Source organism: Diadema antillarum, unplaced genomic scaffold, assembly GCF_040938485.1.
Source record: "Diadema antillarum isolate AM-2024a unplaced genomic scaffold, OU_Dant_1.0 seq00000578_RagTag, whole genome shotgun sequence".
NCBI lineage: Eukaryota > Metazoa > Echinodermata > Echinoidea > Diadematoida > Diadematidae > Diadema > Diadema antillarum.
Window position 1 is genome coordinate 179,856 of NW_027271513.1, and position 27,377 is coordinate 207,232.

General features: G+C 39.3%; 1 protein-coding gene across 1 annotated transcript in view; it reads left to right on the forward strand.

Moving 5' to 3' along the window:
- Positions 1 to 12,202: 12,202 nt before the first annotated feature.
- LOC139735438 (bifunctional heparan sulfate N-deacetylase/N-sulfotransferase 4-like) overlaps positions 12,203 to 27,377 on the forward strand; it is a 42,818-nt gene continuing 27,643 nt past the window's right edge. Inside the window, exon 1 of the mRNA XM_071646192.1 lies at positions 12,203 to 12,710. The gene's annotated coding sequence lies outside the window, so the exon portion shown is untranslated. The remainder of the gene's footprint in view (positions 12,711 to 27,377) is intronic.

Sequence of the window (27,377 nt, forward strand, 5' to 3'; positions counted from 1 at the left end):
TAATTTCCTGGGTTTTTCCCCACTGGAATTGTAAGACACTGTTGCACAGACGGACTTACCTTTTAATGTTCAGCAACATTGCTGACTGTGTAACAGCTGACAGCCACTGCTACGCGGCGGTCTGATTGCTTTGATGTCTTTATAGAACCAGATACAATCATGTTTGTTACTACATTTGCCGTCTTAATTTCAGTTGTCTTTTGTACAACTGCCGATTTAAGGGATGTGGTTGTGAGTAACGGCTGTGTGATTTTTTTTTTTTTTTTGCATAGTTAATCCAATGTTCGCCACTTTGTCTGTAGGTGCTAAGACGGAATTACAAGACCACAGTGCAGAGATAGCATATTATAATCTCATGAATTGTACATCCACCGTATAAACCGTGTCCAAATGTACCTATGGATGCTGGGTTGGATATTAGGGTGGATGATGTACAGCTTTAATTGGCAAAAGCAAGAGATTATATGCTGAGAATATGCTCACCGGAGCCCCATGGTGGACGAGATGGTTTCTCAAGGATGATTCCAAGTCGGGAGACGGTCGCCATGGTAACCAAGGAAACCGAGAGCAGGCGGCATTCTGCTCCGACACTTCTCGGCGCCCTATTCGGACGCAGCGCCCCGCGTAGCGTTGGGACAGTGCATATTTTTGTGACGCAGAGAGTGGAATATTAATGAAACGAGTCTGAGTGTTGAATTCGACCGTCATTACAGTGCCGGAGAATAAGTTAGATTTGAAGTGACAGCCGTGACTACTTGAAGATGGCTGTAAGTGGACTTGTAATATTCTGCAGACTTCAACTCCCTATCTCAGAAGCCGGTCGAAAGTGATGGAAGAAAAGTCGTGACACATTTTACTAGTCCTTTCACTTTGCGTTTCGAGTTATCTCACACACAATGGATGTAATTTACCGGTTGTTGGTACAAGTACTTAAAAAATGTAACCTTATCTTCAGTAAGCTAAACGAATATTTTGTTCTTCGGGTTTTTTATGAGCAAACAAAAGAGACGAACGAATCGGTATCTCAGTTCGTCGTATATCATGTGAAAATAATGTAATCAACAAACAGACGGCATCGCCGCACGAAATGTTAACATTAATGCCCAGGTTTCGTCGTGCATTTTCGTTGTAGTCAAATAAGAACACTACATGTATAATCAATGGACTTGTCTAGACAAAATTAATTATAAGAAACTTACGACTTTGTCATCGTCTTGATAGATCACTCTCAATTAATATCCGAATGAGAGTTTATGGATCCGACCTTCCCCTTTCACGGCGAGCACGCACGCACGCACAGCGCGCGCACACATGCCGACATTATATACGACGCTACAAAGTGTATAGTGGAAGGATTAATATCGTACATGATTATAACATTTTTTTCTGCTTTTATTTCCTTTTATCTGCGAATGGAAATGGAAATCTATGTTTGACGTAGCCAGATAATTTGTTTAGCAGCTTCGCTCTCCCGGTAATTTTGTAACCTGTAACAGTCTTCCTTACCGTATTTGAGATAATCATGCGGGGAAAAAAATAGACAAATAATTCCTCGTTCACGAGGGTCACTGGAAAATTACTAGAGAGCGATGAGGAAAGAAAAGGAATAATGTCTTCTACCATATATCGCTTCTAAAGTCAGAAAGTTACTTGGATTTTGTACTTGAAAGAACGGATATTCCATGAATTCAGTATACATTAACGGTGTCTATATGGCAGTATTCAAATTGTTATTACCTGGTTACAGACGCAAATGTAGATGTAATTTGATTACAACCCAATATGATTTTACTCGTAGGTGATAATGTGACTTAGCTGTGACAGCCGCATCTCTTCGTGCTAGTTGACACACTAAACTATCAAGTAGTTTAATTTTTTTTATTTAATGTGAAACAACTGCAAAGTACGATGTCATATGAAAAGTGTTATTTGTCGTATATATGCTACTTGAATATTTGATTCTTTTAACTAAATCATATGAGGTTAAAACTTTTAATGTATAATTGTGTAACAAAGAGTTAGAAATTTTAAATGAAGTAGGTTAAAACAACTATTTCTCCATTGTAAATTGTGTATATAAGAGCAAATGACTATTCTCTTTGTGTTTTTTAAGAACAAATTTGTCGTCGTATTGTATGCTATATTCTAAATTTATCAAACATTATGAATTGCGTGTTGCCAAACTTACAATGTAGTATAATGTGAGTTACGATATACCTAATTAGACCTAAGCAAGTGTACATAACACTATCTTGTTATCAGTTCAGAATTGCATTTATATCTTCGTACAATCCTGTTCATCACATGATAATTGGGTTTCATGCTAATTCTAGTCATCAAGCTGATCAAGCTGCCAACAAACATTAGATAATTAAATTACAATTTAAATGAAATTAATCGGGAAGGCAAAGCCAGTGTGCGTGATATAGAACATCTTTTTTTCAGTGAATGAGGTACCCATTTTGCTGCATGAGGAACGATTGTCGCAAGTATGTATAACTTACATTGTACTTAAAACCCTGCTATTGTAAGTAGTCACGTGAAAAACAACAGCGATGTTAAGTAGTCACGTGAAAAAACAACAGCGATCTATATCTACACGTTCACGTTGTTCTACATTGTGTTATATTACAATGAAGGAATATTGTGAATTAATTTAGAAATCATGTCGAAGATTTTAGCAAATGGAATCGCATGTAAATGTAAATTTGCGCCCAGCTTTCGTGCCGTATAACGCTGAGATATTCTACCACCCATTCAATTTAGTACAATACGAGAGGGGCAGTTAGTATACTGTGATAATTGTCACTCCGTCACTGAAGCTAATCGATTTTACCAGCGTGTTGAAATCCTAGGCCCGATATTAAGCAAATATTGACTTTAATTTGTATTGGGGTTTTAAAGAAATTCACCGAAAAGTCTCCTTGGACAATTCGTCAACAAATTACGTTATGCAAGCCAAGGGTCTGTACACGCGTCGTAGGTGGTCACTTTCACTCATAGTCAGCATATCTTACTACAATTCTCTCTTTTCGTTTCATCTCGTGTGTTTCCAGTATCATGACCGGTTTACTGTCATTAGACGTTTTCACATCAGCCCGATGTTTCAAAATAGCGCGCTATTTTCTGACTTGAGAAATTATCCCGATAGCGAAATAGCGCGCTATTTGATAATGTGAACACGAATTAGCGCGCTAATTGTATCGCTCTGATCGAGAAAATTTCTCGAGTCCAACTCGGGAAATTTCTGAAATAGCGGGAATAGTAGCGCGCTATTAGGCGTTTTCACATCAGCCCGATAAAAATCCAAGCTCGAGATATTTTTTAATTTCCCAAGTCAGAAATAGCGCGCTATTTCGGAATATCGGGCTGATGCGAAAAGACGCCTATTGTGAAAACGACTCGAGAAATAAGCCAGTCTCTGGGTTAGCTCTTGGGCACATCGGTACATTAATGACCTTTCTTCTTTCTCAGTCGATTAGGCACTCCACGAGTTTTCAAGCGAGAGAAGGTATTTCATCTTACCCGACGTAACAATATATTTATGGAATTCATCAGTCATGTTCAAACAAAGAATGAACTTGCGTAGACAGTGCTGGTGACCAGAATGATTCATCAATTAGCACTTTGGAAAGCATCCATTTCATTATTTTGCATTGAATGTATTAACAATCTTTTTCTATTGGTATTGTCAAATACCACTTTTTGCTGTCAGTGGTGATGTGCTGGCAAGCACCACTCATTACAGATCACCTATGCTTATCTCAGTGAATAAAAAACCAAAATGCTCTTCCGGTACAGATGACATTTTTCTGCTCATGCTCAATAGCGGAACCCCGAACTGGCTTATTAGCGCGATGCATCCATCATACATAGCGTGTGTAACCCGATCGATCGAGGCAAACTGCACACAAATCATCAGGAATTTTTGAGAGGGCACACACATTACTAATGCTGTTTGCACTTACTCAGCTGTCGAATTAGCTCGAAAAAAAAAAAAATCGGGCTAATTCTCTTCGGGCTGATGTGAATAAGAAATGAAAATAGCGCGCTAGTTCGCAATCGCGAAAAATATCTCGAGCTTGGATTTTTATCGGGCTGATGTGAAAACGCCTATTGTTTCTTTCCGCATTGACTTCGTGGGAAGGTGTCCGGTGTAGGTCCACTGCATGCTCACTACTCGTATTGGTGACGAAGTGTCTAAAAACATTCCAAGGTAGATCCAAGACTGCTGGTATTGTTTTTGGTTTGTTATTTTATGGATTCATTGCAATATGCAACAATGTTTATTAGCTACTTTTTACGAACTTCCACAAGATAGTGGGCCTTTAATTCTCAAGTGTCCCAACCTTCTAGTGTTGCATATTGTTATGAGTTATAATGAGAGCGAGGAAGGCGCGAAAAGTGGCATCGGCTGTTCAAAAGGGAAAAGGGAAAATGCCGCCTTTTATTTCGCAGCGGAGCTCGCTTTTTAGCAAGAAATACCATGTAATCAATTTCATGGGCTCGTGAGCCAATTTCAGAGCGTAGAGTACATGTACTATGATCAATATTCCGCATCTATCAAGACCCGCCATAAAATAGAAATACTGTTTACTCATCATCATCATCAAGTCGTATTGGGCGCTATAGCGGTGAACACAATGAGATTATCGAGTTGTTTTCAAATACCAAAGTCCCATGAACCCTTTTCCATCATTTGCCTTTATAGTAGTGGCATGTTATGAACGTGGTGGCTTATATTTTTATTCTGGTGTTTTGAAGTGCATGAGCAGAAGAAACTTTGATATGATATTTGCAATTCACTCATCATTGTGTCAGCAGCAATGCACATCTTGTGACGATCTTGTGTTTTCGTTCATCTTGTTATTTCTATATTTTTATGCATTGTTCGTACAAAGCTGTCGAGGATTTCAAACATTCTGAAATTGGCGCAACTGAAGGACTGGGTTTTTCTTTTGAGGGTAGATGCACTGATGTAACAGCTAGCGCATCGCGTAAAATAGGTTTGATGCTCGTCCACCAATGGCGATTTGAATCATAGTATCATGCGTTTCCCGTCATGCTTAGCGATAGGCATCTTTCTAGACAGTGACTGCAGGTGGACTGCCTTGTCTTGTGAATGTCATGAGCATCATCGCAATGCATTGTGCAGCGATGGTAGCACTGTTATGAACAGTCAAAGTCTACCTATATGAGACTCCCTTGGGAATCATTGTGTACGAAGGTTCTTCGAAACATTGAATTTGTTCACACCTTGAGTGAATTCCACATTGAATAGTTCATGTATGGGGTTTCCTCAACTTACTCTCATCATGTTGTGTGTGGCGCTGTTCAGACTTTTGCTTAGATCACCGAATGCACTAACACAAATGTGATTATACTTGTACAGGCATTCAAAGAAATAGTACCGTCACTCTTTCATTATCACTTAAAAGTTATAATCCTATGCTCATTATTTTCCATAGAAGTATTTTTGAAATGTCCTTTAGATGTCAATGAGTCGCTTCTTTGCATTTTGTATAAATCCAGTCACTGTGTCGGCGTTGTTTGATTTATTGTTCGATGACCGGTTGTAAAGTTATGTGTTTGCACTTGGGAAATGGTACACTTGTACATGTTTGTTGGCTATACCAACCGTGAATGAACTTGTGTTTCTTAGTGGTGGTACTGCTGTATCTAATATTCAATTAGTCTTAATGTAAGCTGAGCGTCGTCAACTTTGCATGGCATGGTTTGAAGTCCTTATTTTCTTATAAAATTATTTCATTAAGACAAACTTCTGTTTAATCATGTCGCCCAGAGTGTTGTGTCAGCACGCCAACAGTAAAACATTTCAGGGATAGGCTTATGACGTTATTTTGTGGATCTACATGTACACCAAACCACTGTTTTGACTCTGTGCACTTTACTGCAGGTACGCGTAGTTCACGCAGTACAATATATAGCGCCAAGTAATTTTATGAAAGGCTTGCTGTTAGGCTATACATACACACTATTAGGCTACGTATACATTCAATGATTTTGTATCTTGCACTCAGCAAGACCCCGCCTAGATTGTAACGACGTATTCAGTCTAAAATCATTACCCTGATTAACGTTGATATTGAAAGGTCAGTGCCTTGCTTCCTACTACCACATCACTTAATTCTATCCATATAAAAGTTGCAAACAAAACTTATCGCTTTCAATTTCAATTTCGATTCCGAGGGATTTCTGCCCACAAAGGGACCTATATTGACTAATGAAAAAAAAAAACAAAAAAACGTTAATTTCCAAGGTGTGTCTGCAAATTTGTTGACCGAAACTTGCGTCGAATCGAAAGAGGGTCGCAAAATTTTTGAATGCTCGGGAAGCAACAAAGAAGACACAAAGTCTTACTTTCGTATTTACTGATCAGAGAGACATTAGGAGCGCCCTCTATCAAAGCACCTGTGGCCCGTTGCATAAAACTTACCGTTGAATTTCAGTGGTAACTATACCGTCAAAATTAGGCGTCACAGCCAATCAGCATCAAGGATTATAAAATGTACCGTTAATTTGAAGACTTACCGCTAGAAAGGAGCGGTAAGTCCAGCGGTAAGGGTTTTATGCAACAGGGCCAAGAACTATAACCTGTGTCAGTGAGTGCATGTGCTGTGACACCATGAATGTTTCCACCTAAGGGTCCGCAGGAATTTCCATATCGTGTCGTGTTCACATTATACGACGTTCTGTTTACCTTACCATCACGATCTTTTATAATAGAGTTAGCATCTATCTTATGCCCGAAAATGAAACCTCTCTAAGGTATATTTGAGCTTGGCAAACAGAGGAATGCTTACGGAGTCTGCGGATGAAGGTTGGTAATCGTCGTAGCGGAAACAGTATTACAAAGAGTAAGTTATGAGAAAAACAGAGACTACTGTTGTTTGCGTAATGATTGTTCTCATCATAAGAAGTCTTTGAATATTGCAGGTGCATTTTTTTTTTTTTTTTTTTTTTTTTGGTTGGGGGGGGGAGCGGAGCAGGTGATATAGGAATGTATTTCTGGATGTAACTGGGGCATATAAGTTGCCATGAAGTTGTTTATACTTCTGTAGAGGAGAAATTTGCATTCCGGGTAATTTTGGCGTAAAATGCCTTGGATATCGTGTTAACCCTTTCTGTGCCAAATACTTTGGCATTGTGTATAACACTACGGCGTGTGCTGTGCCAAAGCACACAAAGGGTTAATTTACGTAAGAGTGGTCTACACCAACAGCCTCGACACTGGGTGATGTTGACACCTGTATAGGATCTTTGTGAAGATCGTCAGTGCAGCAAACATCGGTACATCGATATAAGAGAATAAAAGTTCATTCCGAGAACAGCAACACTAAATGGCATCGACACCCAACAGCACACATCTGTGTGACTTACGAATGAACGTTGCAGTCCTGTATTAATTTTCTCCATTTATTTAAAAAAAAAGAGGTCTCTCCCTGGATTAACGTGGAGAATGACCCGATCTGACGAACCGATATTAAGCCGTGGTATGGTTCGTCGTGACGATCAATCATTGTCCCCGTTCATCGCCCTTGAACGACAGCTTCCCTCCGCGCCCGTTTCTTCGAAAGGCTCGGAGGCGCATCGATTTGTCACGTCGATCGCACGGAATTGATATTCCCTGATAAATCTCCCAGAAACGTCCAGGAAGATTATAGTGAACATAGTAATATGCCATGCCCCCGAAGAGAGCGCTTGCATTATGTGTGGATATACCACCAAACGACACTCCCCTCTTTTTTCTTCTTTTTTTAACCGAACAACTACGGGAGAAAGTATGATACTTTATTCCACCACGGTAGCAGATCATCGGAATTTAAAACGTATAACTGCTGAATGAACCTGCTCACGGTCTTAGTGAAACAAAATGATATTTCCTCCTAAAGTTAATTTGATAGGTAATTTTTGTTTTTGTTTCTGCCACTGCTATTAATTTTCACTAATTGCCTGCTATCATGAATAAAATTTCTGGTCCCAAAGTTTGTTTGTATATCGAGTTTGTACATGACAATAAGGTATAGCATCTACCTAAATGGTACGATTTTGGGGCTTCTTCAGCAAACGGTGACGTCACAATTGTTCATGCATACTGTATAATTACTCAAAGAATGACTTTGAGAATGGGTGCAAACTATATTGTATCGTTGTAGACATGCGAGAGCTCTGTTAAAGCTTTGTGCAAGGAGGTACTAGGCGTGTATACGTATAAGTCGCAAAACCATTTCTTCTGTTTTTTGTACGTATTCCATAATGGGTTACGATACAGTGTATTACAGTGACAGTGACACCAGTGGCTTATATAGACTACTTTGTTGTTATCTGCTTTGCTATATCACACAATAAGTTTGTATTCTCTTTAAGTCGCTGTTTGCATTGTTTCGGTAATGTTGATCTTTTCACGCGTCATATAGCCATTCCTTTTCTATTCACCGTCTTTCATCATTCATATGATGTTATTCCTCACTCAGTTCATGCCACTGTATACAATCTCTAGAAAGATTATGACTCGTAACTGTATTCTTTCTTGCGTATTATGCATTTTGGAGATTTTTTTTTTGTTGTAAAGAACGGAGTTTGTTACTTTTTTTTTGCTTGATGTGTGTTGAAATAAAACGACACGTTGCGTGCAACAAACTGAATATGTCTAATTTCATTCATCAGCGGGGGAAGTGTAATTAATAGATTACATGCATGCAGTGTGTTGTATAAGGAGATAACGGGAGGGAGAGACGGATAGAGATGGAGAGAGAAGGACAGAGACAGACAGAGAGAGAGAGAGAGAGGGAAAGACAGAGAAAGGAGAAGAAAATAAACGGAATATATAGACCAAATGCGGATACACACACACGCCATGGCACACTCTCTTATTTTTTTTTTTGTTATCTCTATTGAAATTTCATTTAAATCCAAGCAGTGTAATACAGTGCACACCTGTTATAGGGAACACGGTTATAACGGAATTCTCGTTACAACGAAGCAAAGACTATAAGGTCCCAGAATTATCATATCTTTGTAGTATAGAGATATAGATGATGATTGTTTAATCATGACTTTATTCAAGTTCAAGGAAGTGTTATAGAATTACATGATTGTATACAACATACCAGGTTCACCGTTTCATTCAAAATGAATGGCAGGTTAAGATTTAACATTTAAATGTTATACTTTAGGCCTGTACTGTTCGGCTATAACGAAATTTCGATATAACGAAAGAAAACCACAGGACTCCATTATAACGGGATTGTACTGTAATGTATCGAAACTGACAAAATATTCATAATTCATGGCATGTGTTTTTACTGATATAGAATCATGTCACAATATTGAAAACTCAAACATTCTGGATGAAAGAACACAATCATACTCATAATGTTTGTTATTGTCACTGTCATTGAAATAGACGAGTGATATGAATATGATACAATAAAAGAACACATTAAAATTGATTCTCATGCACGTTGTCTTCAACATTTTTTGCTCCTTGCACTGTTTAATGATTTTGCAACAATACTTTGTTGAAATATATCAAGTATTACATTAAAAATAGCAGAAATTAAATCCATGGCGACGCATTATCACCATTCGTGCATATATTTTATATATTGTGCTCAATGAACTCTCTTTCCCAGATGGAATATCACTGACACATGTTCCGCTTTGTATCACGTATTTTTATGGAAATGAATAAATTATTACAACCTGTATACTGAATTGAATTGAATTGAATTGAATTGAATTGAATTGAATTGAAAATTTCTGAATAGTGAGTCAGAAATGAACACCTGGGGGGCGTTTCATCAACGAGTTCGTCGGAGGTTTTCACCGACAAATTTGCTATCAGCCAATCAGACGCAAGGATTTACACTGACAACTGTTAAAAGCTAATGAAATCCTTGCGTCTGATTGGCTGATAGCAAATTTGTCGGTGAAAACTCCGACGAACTCGTTAATGAAATGCCCCCCAGATCGCGCCTCAAGTCTTTCGAGGCAACCGTTACGCTGAAACGAGTCGAAAGATGGCGCTATTTCATTACATGCAATGCCTTTCATGGAGATGCCCATAATCAACATTTCCCCACTTTGCATGCAAATACTGGATAGCAACAATGATTGTATTAAAGTTGACTTGACTTCAGAATGAAGAACACAAACCAAAACGGGGGGGGGGGGGGGGGGGGGGAGAGAGATCAGCGCTATTTATGTATAATGTATATCCAGGGAGGAGAAGGAGAAGACACAAGAGTCTCCCCACGCTCCGTCCTGCCAAGCGGGGGGTAAGTACCATGCAGTTGTTGTATAAGTGTTAATTAATTGCTTTGACCAACAGTATCGCTATCGCTCTGTATGCATCATTTTTGCATCACAACAAACTCAGCATGCATCTGTTGGCTGTCCCTTTCAGTAGTTTCCGCAGCAGTTCTTTAGCGTGTATAGAATAGGACACGAGAACAGAAATACATATCATTTAAAAAAATGTAATAAAGTTTGTTCGCAAAAACCGATAAGTCAATTTTTTAAGATTTTGAAGTACGGTCTCTTCATAAAGTACAAAATAATATCTTTTAAATGATATATTGGTCACTATACATATATAAAGGTACATTTTTGAAGTTATGGTCAAAAGAAGCAAAAATTTTCTTATTATTCTCTTTATTTTTCTTGACCTTTAATCGCAAATATCTCCATTTGGCAAATATGGACTTATCGGTTTTTGCGCACAAACTCTTCGTATACTTCTTCAACTGTAAATTGCTATTAATCGCGCAGAGAAACACGTATTAGTTAATGATTAGCTAATGCGTGTTTCTCTGCGCGATTAATAGCAATTTACAGTTGAAGAAGTACATTTTTAAAAATGATTACTTAACCTATTCCAGACTGTAAATGCCCATAGACTTAACACGCATATACAAGCCACCAGGTTCCCGCAAGGAACGGGAATCCAAAAAACTTCACATTCACCTGGCGAACTTTAGATGTAATATGTTACAAATGTACCCCATGTGGAAAACTTAAAAAGGTCCGAAATGAAATAATAGAAATGAAATAATAGATGAAATAGTATTCAAAGATAAGATTAAGAAAGAAATAACTTTCGCGTCTATATTGTTTTTCTCTCAATTTTGTGAAACGAAATGAATCAATGTTTTAGGTCAATGGTTTAGTAACTATATAACACCATTTCTTCGCATGGACATTGCTACATTTTTGCATCACAACAAAAACTGGTGCATGAAATACTCGTACATGTCTTTTGTTTATTCATGAAGAAAAAAAAAAAAAAAACTAGGGACTATTCTTGAGAAGGTAATAATTCACCTAAAAGTTTGAGACCATGATACACTATATCCTCAACTCATCTATAGTTTAAATGTCTGTTGAAGAGCTTGCTTCCAAAAGGCGCTAAATCCATCGCCTTTTGGAAGTAAGCTCTTCATTTATTGTTGATATCGATATCAATTGTCAATGTAAATTGTAATGATTCTCATCATGAAGGTTTATTTCTTGAATGGCAGAAAAAAAAATTGTGTTTAATTATATTCTTGTGAAGTACATTAACGATTTGTACAGTCCACCTTCCGGTGAATTGCGTTAGATTACGTTAAAGGGACTGTACATTGGTTGAGGTGAGGATTCAGCTTGTTACGTTCTGCGAGATATTTAGAAACCACTCTATGAAGTATTAAAGAGCATACAATTCTAAGGGGAATCAAAAGTTTATTTGATGAAAATCGGTTTTGAAATGACTGAGATATCTATAAAACAGAGAGATCCTAATAAAAGTCATGGCCTGTCAATTTTATTAGTATCACTTTTTTGGATATCTCAGCCATTTCAAGACCAATTTCATCAAATAAACGTTGAATCCTTCTGGAAATTACATGCTCTTTTATATTTCATAAAAGGTTTCTCATTATCTCACCAATAAAATGTTATAAACTTGAATCCTCACCTCAACCAGTACTGTACAGTCCCTAACACATTCCTTCTTTTTTTTTTGCAAAATGCAATTTTCTGTATAGCGCCACCAGTATACGCACATTACATTGGCATACAGCGGAAGATTGATAAATAACACGATGAAACCACACAGTGAAACCTGTGATGGTGGTGTCTGGTGCTTGCGCCGTAGCCTGTGCATACACGTACACTGGCCGAATAAGCACGAAAAAGACGTCCGGTTCTTGACTTGCGAATTGCCGCAGACGTAGGCACCGCCGGTGACCACAGCTGACTACATTGAGAAGGTCCTGTCTTGTAGTTGCTTGGCGAAGAACAAGTCTCGCCGATGTTATCACCTTACTTTCTCCCCTGAGCACATTTCCCTTGTTCTTGTGTGGTAAGATGGCATAGCTTGTTGTCGGATAGAAACGTCGAAAAGCCAAATCGATCCAACGCTCTGTCAGCCTCTGATCGTGTTCGTGAGTGAGGTTGGCTTGTCCTTGTCTGCCGCCGCTCGGGATCTGTTTGGCCGTGTGTTGAAGTCTACGCTGCGTTGCTGCTGGCTACTTTTCGATGTAGAGAGCGGGATTTCAAGTTCTCAAACATCGAGCAGACGGCACCTTCTCACCTACGTTACATGTCTATATCGACTTTACCAAGGAAATGGAACTCCACCCCGATTTCACGAGATTGGAATGAATTTTTCTTCAGACGTCGTAGCTGTTTGCAACCGTACTGATGTGAGTAAATTAGAAGTAGAACTCTCGAACATTTTGACACCGAGGGTGACGTGTTACGTGGGCTCTAACGCTACTAACCCGGGGGCGCTCCTTGTAATTGTACACAGTTTTACTATGGGGCCTGGGCTCTATCTTTCTGCTGCATGTAAGACTGTGCTGGCTGAACGATTGTGAATGCATGCTCAGTTTTATTTGCTTGGATGGATACCTATCTGCCAGTATAGGATATCAATCTGTGGCAGATACTGAAGATACAGCCATAAAATTACAATAACAATGTGTATACCGTACCTCTGTATTTATTGCGAGACTTTGTTTTGCTTCCTCATCAAAGTGGCTGGATCATGCTTTGGCAAAACAACCTACGGCTACACCAAGCCCAAACCCAAGACCAAGGTTTCTTCACGGTGGGCTTCTTATCTGACATTGGGACATGTATGGTCAGTGGGGGCTGACCATACATGCCCCGCCGTGAAGAGACAGATACCATTGGTCTAGGATAGAATCCATGGCATAATACTCAGGCCCAGCAATACTTTGCGATTAACTCCATGAAAAAGGGCGTAAATTTTTGAATTCATATTAAATAACGCTCATCGAAACATTGTGCAGAGCGATACAGGGAAAAAAATCTCAAAAAGTTCACCTCCTTCCTTTTACCTCCCATATTTTACCACCAAATCCCTTGAAACTTCAAATACAGTGGCCAATGTATCTAGTATGTCATCTTTCATCTGAGTTTTGGGTAAAAATGCCGATGTATCTTTCAAAATTCGAGATATCGGTATTTTTCTGTTTGAGTCCAACAACTTTGTTGGACAAAATGCTTCATGAAATGCCCCCCTATATACACAACTATGAATGTGCCTTCTGTGTAGATATTCAAATAATTTTTGTGTACCTTCTAATTAGTGTTCCAATGGGAGGCAGGTAACTCCCAGAGGAGGCTTCTAGCATTGGTAAGGGCGGGCGCGCAACACTGGGGAGCACTTTCCACTGCTACACCATGTTCACACCAAGACCATTTAGAGTCCCATTTGTTGTCTGCAATATACAGTGTACATGGCACACCACATCCTCTATTATACATCATTGTGCTAGGGCAGCTAGGCTAACACTAGACAGAAAGATCCGTCTGTCCGGAGGACTCTTTTGTATTTTGCCATTAACGCCGTCCTCCGTAGACAGACGGAAGGTTGTAGTACCCATTGCTGTGTGGATGTTCTTAACCACTGTCTCTATAGAAAATTGGGTGAGGTACCTCACCCTTCTCGATTGCGTCTAATTCACGGCCGTAGGTCGGCAAATTTAAGCTTGAATAGTTAAATCAACTATTCAAGAATAGACTACACTCACCAGATTAATGAATAATCCAATATTTCGGTCGAATTTTCAACGCAAAACACACATCAACCAGCTCGTCACGTTCAAACTGCAGAAACATACAGTATGAATCTATTAGCCAATCACATGCGAGGTAGTTTCTACGTGTTTTTTTCACTTAATAAGGTACCTCGCATGTGATTGGTTTACAGATTCAAAATGGCGACCTACAGCTAGCGAACGGCGATGTTGCGATATGGATAAAATTTCTGCATTATAACCGCGTTACTGTGAGTATTTCGATTGCAAAATGTGAGAAATTAACCCCAAATATTGCTGCATAATGTGTCATGTCATGTCAAACTTGTTTGAATGTAAAAAAGCTGTCTGAAATTTGGTTTATCGTAACGTTTGATCTGTGCGCAACTGCCACACAGGAGCTGGCATCATTGACTTCGGTCTGTATACGGAGGGGATCCGTGAAGCCAGACGCAGTCTCCGCGGAACATTCCCCGACGGACAGATACAGACCGATCTTTCGGTCAAGGCTAACACAATCTTCACCTCAGAGTAATGGCAGTTTCACTACTGCCTTGTACTCTTTTGTGCCATGTTTGTTTAGACTCCCCATCATCTGAGGTAAAAACACAACATTACCTCCGGAGGTTGTGCCATGTTTTGGGGAACTCTAAATGGGAAATTGGAAGCACAAAGCATAGATGTTCACTGAAGCAGGTAGATATACTAGAATGCTCCAGGCAGATGTTCTTCCCAGAATTACCAGATTACATGTAGTAACCCTTGACATCTTTGCTTTCAACCATTTGCTAGTTTATTACAAGACTACTGTACTTAGTTGATGTGAAAGATATGACTTGTTATTGATTTCTACTTTTTTGGTTTAAAAAAAGTGTTATTTTGACACTGCATTTTGGTTCACTGGTCCAATTCAATGAAGCATTGTTGCCAGTACACTGAATGAGAGAGTGAACTGCAGCAGTGGAGATCTTATTTTGCTGTGAGAGCACTACACTTCTGATTACTGATGCGCTCTTTTGTCAAACCACCCTGGTACCACTTGTAGTTAAATACATGATTTCTTGGCAGTGTTCCGCGTGACTTCAGAGGAAAGCAATTAGTTTCTGCTTCATTCTTAACACCTTCCGGATTGGACCACCACGAAAGAACTTTCCCTTTTGACACAAAATTGTTGAAGGGTCGTATTACAGAGGACCTTTAACATGTGATTGATGTGAGGGTGGACGAGCTTTTCGACTATGCCTGCCAAAATCAACAGTGTAACCTGGGACACAATTTAATTTTTTCTGCCAGGACTTGCACATGCAGTGAAAAGAAATTCTGTGGCGATTCATGAATATGGCAGTGTTCTTGTTAGTGGCACAAGTGAAAAGAGAAATTATGTCTAAGGTTAAAAGAGTTATTTTGCTGCATTTTTCACACGTATATGCTTTTGAAACGTGTTCAGATATTTGCCCATGTGCAATCTATCCAATGTCAATTTATACATGCTGTGTATTGTAGCACACTACTGCTGGCAGTATGATTGATAGATAAATATTATGGTTTGCAAGTAAAGTTTATAATTGGTTGGCAGAGTTTGTCACAAGCAACAAATTCTGAACTTTGCTGTGCAGCCAGTAGATGTATGTGGTATCAGAACAGAATAATAACTGAGCAATATTTTCAAGGGTGCGTTTATCAACCCACTTCTGGCATAGAGTTACAAATGCAAGGTTTCCAAGCGACATTCAGGGAGATTTGGGCAGATGATGTAAATGCAAAGCTGTTTTGATTATGGGGTTGGCAATGCCTATTTTAAAACACTAAAAAAAGTGTGATCTCCAATGTGTTTGAGCCAGGAATGCGTTTCTTAAGAGGTGATAACACTAGGTTATTTTGCAAATGCATTTATGCCAAATACATGTCCTCTGCTCCTTGGGTCAAACAGTGCAATTGAAATGCTTTCCTCTTTAATTGTGATAGAGATGATAAACACAACAGCTCAAGAACTACGATCCTGAACGCCTTTGGAAACACGTTTTGTTAAATGTTAGTGGGTATTAAAACATGTTTCAAACATGGGAAAGATGATAATGCAGCCTTAGTCACAGCCAGTTGTATGGGGCATATAGGGATTTCACCATCACACTCTAAACCTTGGATCATAACATGGTTGCGAGATATTTTGGAGCCCATGAAAATGGCCATGCCTCTCTTAGCAGGCAACACATCTGTTTCAGTCTCCCCTTGATCTTGCCACAGAAGTATATGACTGACCTAGATGTGGCATGAACTCTGATTAATAGCAGACAATGCTCTCACTAGGGCAGAGATGCCAAGTTCGGTAAGCAGGTACGCATGAGATTTCCTGGCATATCAGGCCTGCCTGAAGGAGCAAAAGGAAGGGAGTGGGGGATTTTGGATATGACGATGTTAGCAGCTCATTAAAGGACAAGTTCACCTTCATAGACATAAGGATTGAGAGAATGTAGCAATATTAGTAGAACACATCATTGAAAGTTTGAGGAAAATCGGACAATCCGTTCGAAAGTTATGAATTTTTGAAGTTTTTGTGCAGTAACCGCTGGAAGAGAAGACTACTGCAGTGTGTGAATAACTTAGATGTCACATGCGTACAACAATATAGGAAAATATAAAGAGAATTTCACAAAATTTCATCTTATGAAAAAAGTTCACATTCCCCCGACTTGTTACCGACAAATGTTATGGGTAATATTATTCCCCCTGCCTTTAGAAAGAGCCAAGTCAAGTGCTCTTTTATTATGTGAAAAAAGTGAAAATATGTTAAATTTTCTTTATATTTTCTTTATACTGTTGTACGCATATGACTCACAAGCTGTAGTAGTCTCCTCATCCAGCGGTTCCAACACAAAAATTTTAAAAATTCATAACTTTTGCATCGATTGTCCAATTTTCCTCAAACTTTCACTGATGTGTTCTACTAACATTGTTGCATTTTCTCAATCCTTATGTTTATGAAGGTGAACTTGTCCTTTAATAATAGATTTAGGGAAGAGTGATAAATCCACATACATTGTGTATGATTTCAGTATTTATAATCACTGTCAAGTAGTCAACTTGTCTCTGATTGAATTTTGTCTCCACTTTTATTTTTGGCTCATAAAATTGCACCTCTTTCACTCTGCCTTGTAGACGTATCAAGTATCTGCACTACTGCTGTTTAATGTACGTTACAAGCATAACATACAGGCACTGAGTCCATACTGTATGATACACAACAGATTCATTCAGCCATATTGTAGGCCTATAAGTCACATTTTATTCATACTTTAAACTATCTGTATTTTGTCACTAGAGAGTCTGCCATTACAGTAAAATGTCTTTCACAGTAAAATCCACTTCAAGTCTAGACACTTAAACTACAAGCTGTTTGTTTTTGTAGATAAGATTTAGTTCAAAGCAATCACTATATACCTGTATTAAAAAACTTTCCAAAATGCTGATTTGTAGGTTTTGGCACTGTCACTGCATGTATGAAAGTATGAGAGTGAAATGAAAGTCAAATTTTTAGTGCAACATGAGAATACCAGTGTTTATAAACTCATACTGTACATAACAAATCATGCAGTATTTGTGTAAGTGTTGTTAAGAAAGATGAATCATGCACACATAACTCTGTCAAAATATCTCTACTTTTGTATGTGTGTACAATGTATGTGTGTGCATTTGTTATAGAATGTGTTTTCCAAAATTACAAGAAGGCTTGACGACAATGTTTCTCAAAAAGTACATGGCTACATAAAACATGGATGCTTGAGAAATCACATGCTACAATGTTTTATTGCGACTATGAAACATTTCCTCCTACTAGTAGCTACAGAATGTCTGTATTACGTGCCTCTTTACCTCACGGTTTCATTCTTTTATGTTCATGTCACCTACAGATTAAATAGGTGTGATTGATGTCATTGTGTACAATTTATCTTTATATGAACAGAGTTTCACTTCATGAAATACTGCCATGATTTACGAGTCTTAAATGCAGGTATTAGCGCAGTTAAAGTTTGAATACCTGATAATGTTAATGACTACACAGCAAGTTTTCTATTTTGAAAGATTTGTAGGTCAGCAATTCAAATTACTAAAGAATTAGATTGTATCCACAGTTGATTAATTGCATTTGAGGGATTTTCCAATCTCGTTCATCCGTGTCAGTGGGTGTTGTTGAGGGATAGATAACTGTGTATCAGGAAGATTACAGGAAATTAGGATCCTGAACCAGTAACCTGAACTCGACTGTGACACTCTACGTAGATCTGTCTGTGTAACTTTATCCATCCTGACCCTCTTCACCTAATGAGCTCTCTTTACTCTTGATGATCCCTTTCTTCACCCTCTTTAAGCTTTATCCACCCCTTTGAGCTTTATCCGTATATTCTATCACACGTTTTATTCTACACTGTTCAGTTAAGATTGATATGTGTAGTGTCAGGATTAGATGACTTGTAAATTTGTTATGTATTAAGTTCAAAGAATGTTGAAAGCAGATTCTTTTGTGTGTAGACACAAAAGCAACATGACTTTTCTAATCTTAGGTGGCCCTGTATTTATATATGTTGTACTACACTGTAGTTCAAAGTGATCAGAATTAGAGAATATATGATCGTGCTTACCCACGTATGTATTGTATCTCTTCCCATTTTGGTATCAGGCTTTCTCTCCATGATTATTAGGCTTGTGTTGTAGCATTTGTCACTCTGCTGGGGGAAAACACTTCAATGACCTTTTGTGAAGCGATTCTGTTGAAGCGATTTTCACAGGGCAGCTAATCACGATGGATCAGGTTATAGTCCACAGGCGAGTCAGGGCGTCAGAAATTAGTATTCCATGTGAGTGTTCAGAGTGCTGGATGCATTTTGTACGGCCATGATACGGCATGCAGATTGCAGGAAACCTGGGACATTAGCATAAGACTTGCCCATCTTTTCTTTAGGTTGAAATATGAATTTACACAGAAATTTGTAGATTCCTTTAATAGTGTACATTTACCCTTCATATTACAATTGAATGATTTTTTGGTGTTTTTAGTTATATTTGTACATTGTACTGTCTTTTGTCTTTCTTCTGTTCATGGCACTGATCAAATCTATTTTTTCTTCTTCTTCTGATAAACCTTGGGTATAATTCCCCTGAAGATGGACTCTGCTTATATCCCCGCCAAATCTAAATTTGTTTAATGCTGTGCTTTTCTCTTTTGTGATTTAAAGTTGCTTGTACTGTATGGTATTTTATTAGAATGTTTGCCATGTGGTAAATCAAAAGATACATTGAGAATGTGTTAACAGCACAAAACTGCACAAAATTTGTCAGCTTCTTCTGTTGATATTACTGTTACTCAAAGGTGCATGCCAAAATGATGTTTTGTATTTGGAGGACTGTAGCGACAACTCTCAAGGGCTTTTTACACTTGTAAATTTTTGCTTAGCCCTGGACCAACGGTGGGGCTAAGAGGGGGGGGGGGGGGGTGGGGGCCTTAGCCCCACCGTTGGTACGGGACTATCCTTAGCCCACTTTAGGGCTTTTTACACTTGTAAATTTTTGCTTAGCCCCGGACCAACGGTGGGGCTAAGGGGGGGGGGGGGCTTAGCCCCACCGTTGGTACGGGACTATCCTTAGCCCACTTTCTGTTTACACTCGTTTTTGCCAAAGTGGGCTAGCCCCACCGTACAGTACTATCTGGCCCTGCAAAATAGCAGGGGTTAGCACCGCAATTGCGGTGCCAAGCAAGTGAATGTAAACAGAACGAAAAATAATCCTGGGCTAAGCGACGGAGACGAAGTCCGACCCTCACTGACCAATCAGAAACGAGGTAATCAAGTGCTGCCGGTGCGTGCGTGTACGTGTACAGTACACAGCGTAATTATGAATGTTCATGTGGTTTGGAAAGTCCGGGGCTAAGAAATACGAGTGTAAAAAGGTCAGTTTTCTCCTTAGCCCCCGGACAAGAGATAGTACGGGACTAATTGGCGAGTGTAAAAAGCTGAAAAAATTGGTACGGGACTAACGATAGTCCTGGGTCAGAGAAAGTCTGGGGTTAAGAAACACAAGTGTAAAAAGCCCTTATCTGTTTACACTCGTTTTTGCCAAAGTGGGCTAGCCCCACTGATAGTACGGTACTATCTGGCCCTGCAAAATAGCAGGGGTTAGCACCGCAATTGCGGTGCCAAGCAAGTGAGTGTAAACAGAACGAAAAAATAATCCTGGGCTAAGCGACGGAGACGAAGTCCGACCCTCACTGACCAATCAGAAACGAGGTACTGTAAACGTCAATATTTTCGCGCGATTAATTTTTCGCGCTGAGCGGCTCGAAAACGTATTCGCGCGTTCTTAAATTCGCGCTCCGCAGCAGGTTACTTTACTGTAGTACACATTCACTGCTTTCATCCAAAGCCTCTGCTACATAGCTTGCTAAGCCAGCGTACGACAAGCGATGTAGCGAGCGGCTCGACTGCGAGTACAAGCGCTCAAATACGTAGTACAGCTGTGACTCTAGTACCGTAGTCACGGGGGACTGTAGCATCGATGCGTGCGGTGCACACATGCATGCTACAGTACACAGCAATCTAGGGTATCGTCTCTTCGCACAGTACTAGTAGCGTAAACATGCCTGTACATTGTACTACGTAGCAGTATCATCGATGAAGCGCACACAATTCATCCCGTTCAAAATGTGCGTAGAAAATTGTGAAGATATATTCGCGCATTTTTGACTTCGTGCTAGCCGAGCGTAGCGCAAAATCCGCGAAAATTAATGTACCGCGAAAATTTCCACGTTTACAGTAATCAAGTGCTGCCGGTGCGTGCGTGTACGTGTACAGTACACAGCGTAATTATGAATATTCATGTGGTTTGGAAAGTCCGGGGCTAAGAAATACGAGTGTAAAAAGGTCAGTTTTCTCCTTAGCCCCGGACAAGAGATAATACGGGACTAATTGGCGAGTGTAAAAAGCTGAAAAAATTGGTACGGGACTAACGATAGTCCTGGGTCAGAGAAAGTCCGGGATTAAGAAACATAAGTGTAAAAAGCCCTTCAGTGTCAAAACATTTTTGCTTCACATGCATTTTTTTTTTATGTACTTCTCAGATTTATTTTCCACAAGCTCTCCTTGTCATTTCTTATTACTTTGATGACCGTAGGCAGTATTAGAGGCAATGGAATTGCATCTTGTGTTATTTGTACGTAAGCATATAGGCCTAATCATTATAGGACACAATGAATAGTGAATTGTGATTATTTGAGAGAAGCCAGGTACAAAAGTAGTTTTATGTCATCAACCTTGGTACAATATGGCAAAGCAATTTTCTGCTTTTGATCGAGGAAAATGATGAGATGAAATTCCAATCCAGGTCAGAGACTGTCATGCTCTCCGCATCTTTGATGAGAGTCAATCAAACTTAGTACCTGTTACAGACAAAAACATGATGTACCAGCATAATTCCCTATCAGGTATGCTTGGGGTCAGGGGTCAAAGGTCAATGTCAAACGTCTGTGAGATAGTGCCTGAAAATGATTGGGGAAGAAGATCAATCCATCTTAGCAAAAAGATAAGTGTATGACAGGTGAACACTGACTGATAGATTTAAGGCATGCCATGTCAAAGGTCAGTTGACACAAGGTTGACAGAAGGCATTCTGCACAGAATTGAAAGACAAAAAGGCTCAACTCTTAAGGATGGGGAGATGAAACAAAGCTTGACAGATAGGGATTGTTCATGTCAAAATGAATTGATTGAATTGAAGATGTGTAGGCAGAGACAGGCAGAAATATGCAGCTTCTCTAGTTGTAACATTTGCTGTGTGGAGTCTTTAGATAGGAAGAAAGTGGGGACCTAGAAAGCGGGGTGCTCATATGCATGAACTTTGATGGAGTAGAGATGATGCAGAAACTCAGTTTGTGTAGAAGCCTTGAAGGTGGGCCAAGAAGAGTCAGTCACTGAAGGTAGAAACAAGCAAGGATTGTCCTATCTTCTAAAGTAAACCAAGGACAAGTTTGTAACTGCCAATTTTGTGTGTGCCAAGTGCAAACGAGTATTAAAAATCATGATTGTTGTATAATTTGTGTTGTTCATTTTAGATAATGAAATAGGTGCAGATTTGGGTAGGTCTCTGTATTGGTTCACAGAAAAACAAAAACTTACAAACAGAGACAGGGCTGATACAGTGTATGCGAGCCTTGGAAATTTTGTCAGCAAACTAGGCTAGCATCATTATTAAATATGGTACACAGAAAGCTACAATATGATGAAGGATGACTGGCTAATACTATTACTGTCTTGTGTCCTGGTCTCCTGAAATTTATAGGGGAATTTATGAGCTGGCAGGTGGGTGGTTGCTTGCTTGTTGATAAAAGAGGCAGAATTTATTCTAACCTAGCCATCTTACACTCTACTGAATCAGTGATCTTTCTGAGGATTCTTCATAATGAGGATGCTTTCCAACATCAGCTGTGCTTCTCGTTTGTTCATCATCTAAAATTGATAATGTTTTGGAGAAAGTCTCTTAAAAAATGCATAACTTGGTCTTTTTGTGATGCTCAGTGCAGTACTGGCTCCCCCTTGACTTGGAGCACTGTTTATTACAAGCAGAGGAGGGCGTCTGTGTGACGCATCTTTCATCGAATTATAAGGACTCCATCCTGCTATAGAAAATAGGCGAGGCTATTTTCGTCTTAATGCTGTACTGGCTGGAAAAGGCATGAACTTTTTTTTCTCTCTCCCCTTGGAAGAATTCATAGTAAAGTTTAGACTTGGAAATATTACTTATGATATTGCTTGAATCTGACATGGCTACATAGGTCATTCAGTATTGCATAAGAAACAGGGTGCATCTAGGTGTATTCACTCACTTTTGGCACAGAATCAAGGTTTCCAAATAACTTTCAGGTGGTTGTGAGCAGTTTATGAATGCAAAGCTGTTTTGATTATGGGATTAGCAATGCATTTTTGAAATGCCTAAAAAAGAAAAAGTGTGATCGCAAAGTTGCAAAGTGGCAAAGTTGATAAAGACAGTAATAGACTAAGCCAACTCTGGACACTGATGAATGTTTCCTTTCATTTGGACAGCTAGTCATAGGGTGCGTTTATCAACTCACTTTTTCGGCAGAAACGGGTTTTCCAAACAGCTTTCAGGGATTTTTTTAGAAATGAAAAACGTAAAGCTGTTTTGATTATGGGATTCAGAAAGCCTTTTTGAAAATCGAAAATTTGTGCTTTCCGAAACAGGTTTCAGCCAGAAATGTGTTTCGAGAAGCAAGGTAAATGCAAAGTTGTTTTGAAAGGACTTTGTACTGCGCGCGCTGTATATATGACCTCTTCTCCTCTGGTCAAACAGCGCAATGCAGCTGAGCAGTGACAAGGCCAGTTTTCGTGTTGGCGATGAGTTGATAAACGCAACTTAATTTGGGAGGCGTTTGTGTTCACACACAGGAATTACCATATTTTGCATCGCTGTTGTGAAACTATTTCTTATACCACTGTTCATTTGTGCAAAAACAAAAACAAAAACAAAAACATGTGGCTACAAGAGAAATCCTTTGAATCTCCAGACTGCGCATGCCTAATTACTGTCTGAAACATTGACACCTGGCACCCAAGTGTGCAGACTCATGTGGCAACTTGCATTGTGGGATCGAAAAAGTGGATAGTCTTCACGGGCCAGTCATGCATACTGCATAGATAGAGCATTCTTAAAGTTTCTTGAAAAAAAAAATCGTGCCACAATTATTTTTTTTTTTTTGTTTCGCAATGCATATAGGGAGAGTTAGTTGATTGTTTTTGTGTCCGCACACAAGAATTAGCAGCTTTCATGTGATGTTGCTAAAATCAATTTTTCAAAGACTGTTAGTTTCAGGCATGTGTGAACCAACCTACACTAAAGTGCACTGTTTTGCGGAATGGCTGTTCTCTTTGTAATGGGTCTCTAGGGAGAATATGATGTTTTGACATTATGCCCTGTACATGTGGAGATGAAACTAGAAAGAATGTGCAATCTGTTTATACTTGCAGTATTGAAATAATCCACAGTTTTACTTTCTAATACAGCTTTGCCATTTTATGAAGTAACTTTGTATGACAATTTGTGTGTATTTTGGGATTTTCTCAATATTTGAAGAGCTCAGGTGAACTTCAGGGATAGGTGAACTTCAGGTATAGCTGACTAGCTTTATAATGATGATAAGAATGAAGAAAGGCTTGCCTAACACAACAGCAATAAATGTATTCAGTGCCTGCTATGTAGAAATCAATTTTATAGAAGACAGTTATTTAGAAAACTTTTGGTATCCTTTAAAAGAAACAAACCAAATATTTGCAGGTATTGATACACTTTGAATAATGGTGATGATAATTGATTTCTGATGTAGCAATGGTGGTAAACAAATCGCTGTATACTGTAGTACATGACAAAGCCCATGTAGTGAAATCATGTCTTTGCATTTCATCCACTCATTCCATCACCTTAGGGGGAGTTTTGTAGTCGGGGTGCCACTTCCGTTAAACACATAACGTGGACTTCATGACGCTGAAGCATGACACTGTGTCAGAAGAAACCCCAAAACCTGCAAAAACAAGAGTGTGCACAAGCCAGTAGGCAAAGAAAGGGAAGTGAGCTTAGAAGTTGTCCCATGAATTATAATCACTGCCAATTGAAGGACATGTTTTCTTTTGTTTGTTTGTTGTTGTTTTTTTAGATGTGTAGAGGCTTCTATGGTTTATTTTACACATAATTTGTATGTTCCATTGCATTTGTTTGCCATTTCCTACAAATGTGCTTGAGTGTTTATGAAATGAATTGGAGTGATGCATTTTCTTTGTATGTGTGTGCTTGCATCATTTGGAAAACACAATAGTCTATAGATTTTTTTTTTTTAAAAATCAAATTGATTGCTAAGATTGGTATACTCCTGTAGTATAAAGTGTAGTGCTATAGAAAGATGATGCTACAAAACTGCACATTGGCTGACATACAAAAGAAAGACCCTCAAAGAAATTAGAGCGCGAGTGCATGAAGCTGGTGATGATTGCGGGGGAAATCTTATCCAGTCGCGATGATCTCCAATGTTGCACTTTTCAAGCGGTGAAAGTTTGCCTGATCATGTGATAATGCTGCTATCAGGCAAATGACAGGCAGCAAGAAGGCAGGAAAGTGCTATTGCCGGACCACTTGATGATGTCTCTGACCCCTCCTGGCTGAGCCAGGCCAGCAATCGATTTCTCCTCTCTCCGAACTTTCTCCAAGAGAGTTGTGATCGTCAGTACTAACTCTTTGTCTGTTGCGTCAACTGTGCACCACAGTTAACCTGATTCTCTGTAAGTTTGCCCTGAGCGCCTACATTGTAACTGCTGTATTTTTGTCCCCGCCGAACGAGTTCGAGCAGGGGACTATGAAACGGGCTCCGTACGTGTGTGTGTCCGTGTGTCCGTCCGTGTGTCCGTCCGTCCGTGTGTCCGTGTGTGCGTCCGTGTGTGATCAAAATCTTCAATTTGCTACTTCTCTGTCATTTATGAGCCAATTTTGATTCTGTTTGCTTTATATGATAGCACTACATGGGAGCTTTGAAACTTCTACACAGAATTTCAGTCGTGACCTTTGACCTTGACCTTTGACCTATATTGTACATTTTGCTACAAAATGCTACTCCTTCGCCATTTCTAACCCGATTTCGATTCCGTTTGCTTTATGTGATGGCACTAGGTGAGGGCTTCAAAACTTCTACACAGAATTTTGACCTTTGACTTCTTTGACCTTTGACCTTGATTTTTTGACCTATATTGTACATTTTGCTACAAAATGCTACTCCTTCGCCATTTCTAACCCGATTTCGATTCCGTTTGCTTTATGTGATGGCACTAGGTGAGGGCTTCAAAACTTCTACACAGAATTTTGACCTTTGACTTCTTTGACCTTTGACCTTGATTTTTGACCTATATTGTACATTTTGCTACGAAATGCTACTCCTTCGCCATTTTTAACCCGATTTCGATTCCATTTGCTTTATATGATGGCACTAGTTGAGGGCTTCAAAACTTCTACACAGAATTTTGACCTTTGACTTCTTTGACCTTTGACCTTGATTTTTGACCTATATTGTGCATTTTGCTACAGAATGCTACTCCTGCGCCATTTCTAACCCGATTTCGATTCCATTTGCTTTATATGATGGCACTAGTTGAGGGCTTCAAAACTTCTACACAGAATTTTGACCTTTGACTTCTTTGACCTTTGACCTTGATTTTTGACCTATATTGTGCATTTTGCTACAGAATGCTACTCCTGCGCCATTTCTAACCCGATTTCAATTCCGTTTGCTTTATGTGATAGCACTAGGTGAGGGCTTCAAAACTTCTACACAGAATTTTGACCTTTGTCTTCTTTGACCTTTGACCTTGATTTTTTACCTATATTGTACATTGGCTACAAAATGCTACTCCTTCGCCATTTCTAACCCAATTTCGATTCCATTTGCTTTATGTGATGGCACTAGGTGAGGGCTTCAAAACTTCTACACAGAATTTTGACCTTTGACTTCTTTGACCTTTGACCTTGATTTTTTACCTATATTGCACATTTTGTTACAAAATGCTACTTCCGGCGGGGACATATGTTACGCACCGCGTAATTTCTACTTTTCCTTGTTTTCTTTCAGTTGAGTTTTCGCAAGGTGTACCTTTGTAGCCTTATATCAAGGCCAAGTCACATCACAGTTTTTGTAATTTTTCCTTATTCTCCTCTTTCCCTTCTATCTTTCTCTCTCTCTCTGTGCATCATTAATTAGTAAAGAGAAATTTGTAGCTGCATATCGATAACTCAGGAAGTTAAAAGGAGAGTGGGGGGGGGGGGAGGAGACTAGAATTTGCACAAAATCACAGTAAAAACTATTGCATAAAGTCATGTGTGTGCATCACCTAAAAGTATGTTCTCTTTTCACTTATAAACTTGCCTTTAAATGCTTGAGGTATGTTTGGCCTGGATAGCAAAATCTCCTTGAATTGCGAGTCCATGGCCTACTTTCTGCCCAGCGAACATTTCTCTGGCATTGAAACTTGGGCAGAGATAAGAGAGGGCTGCTGCATCATTCAGTTCGTTCCCTGCTGTGCTGTTAGAGTTGACGCACGATATCATTTGGTTCAATTCCCGCAGTGCTGCCAGAGTCGAATCTATCATAAACTTTTGATGAGTAAGAGGTTAGTGAGACAGAGGAAGAGACTGCCAGTTAACTGCGAGGAAAAAATGAGCCAAGTAACTTTGGACCATTGTGCGCTTGGCTGCACCCATCCAACTGAA